The sequence below is a fragment of the Elaeis guineensis genome, chromosome 6 (genome assembly GCF_000442705.2).
Source record: "Elaeis guineensis isolate ETL-2024a chromosome 6, EG11, whole genome shotgun sequence".
NCBI lineage: Eukaryota > Viridiplantae > Streptophyta > Magnoliopsida > Arecales > Arecaceae > Elaeis > Elaeis guineensis.
The window spans coordinates 33,060,490-33,061,713 of NC_025998.2; the positions used below are offsets into that span (position 1 = coordinate 33,060,490).

Here is a 1,224-nt window from a genome sequence, read left to right on the forward strand (position 1 = left end):
TTAGAAACATGGCTGCACCTGGTGAGGCTAATCATCCACGCCCATTGAGAGAATATTTTACTCCATCCTCGTAACCTACTCTCCATGCATTCAAGCACCTCTAGTAGAAGCTACCCAATATAAGATTAAGTCTAGCATTATTCAAATGTTGCCATCATTCTATGGATTTAGTAACGAGGATCCATACAAACACTTGGATGAATTTCTTGAAATTTGTTCCACAGTAAAAATCCAAAACTTCTCCGATGATGCCCTTAGGTTGAAACTGTTCCCTTTCTCACTTAAGGACAAAGCCAAGTATTGGTTAAACTCCTTAGACTCTATAACCATTTCAACTTGGGATCATCTTCAGAGAGAATTTCTCAAGAAATACTTTCCAATTGGAAAAACAAATCAAATTAGAAAAGCTATCACTAGTTTTTTCCAATTGGAGGGTAAACTTTTTCATGAGACATGGAAAAGGTTAAGGGACCTCATTCGTAAATGTCCACACCATGCTATCCCTAAATGGCAACTTTGTCAGTATTTTTATGATGGTCTATCGGAGAAACACCGACAAATGGTTGATGCATAATGTGGTGGGATATTCATGCTAAAAAGTGAGGATAAAGCCTGGCAGCTCTTTGAAACACTTAGTGAGAATTTCCTACATCATATGTCTGCCACCTCTAGAGAACAACCTATGCTTCAACAAAAAAGAAGTGGAATTTATCAGATTGGAATCATCATGGATATCCACAGTAAGGTAGATGAACTGTCCCAAAAATTAGACCGTCTTCCAAATACTGGACAATCCCCGATTCCACCTAACTCAATCCAAGAAGTTTGTGCATTGTGTACAAGTCCGAACCATTTTGTTAGTGAATGCCCAGCCGCACCTCAATTTTTTGAGTTTGTGCACGAGCAGGTTCAGCAAGCTCAAGTCCAACAAGCTCGCAGACCAGGAAACGATCCATATTCGAACACTTATAACCCCGGCTAGAGAAACCATCCAAATTTTTTCGGGAGACCACAACTAGTGGTTGGCCCTGCCACACCTCGACCTCAATATCAGGACCCAACATATAGGCATGGACCATACCATCAATTTCAAAATGCTCCTCAACCGTCTACTACTGGTCATAACTCAGCTTTTGAGGAAAAAGTTTTGAAAGCACTAGAATGATTAGAAGTCAACACTCAGACCCTTAACTCCCACACACAATCCATTGCTAAGCTAGAGAC

The 1,224-nt window shown here is 40.4% G+C and overlaps 1 non-coding gene across 1 annotated transcript; it reads right to left on the reverse strand.

Moving 5' to 3' along the window:
- Window positions 1-395: 395 nt before the first annotated feature.
- LOC140858956 (small nucleolar RNA R71) lies at window positions 396-501 on the reverse strand. Its single transcript, XR_012142359.1, has one exon. It is a non-coding gene; the product is annotated as a small nucleolar RNA R71 (small nucleolar RNA).
- Window positions 502-1,224: the final 723 nt, after the last annotated feature.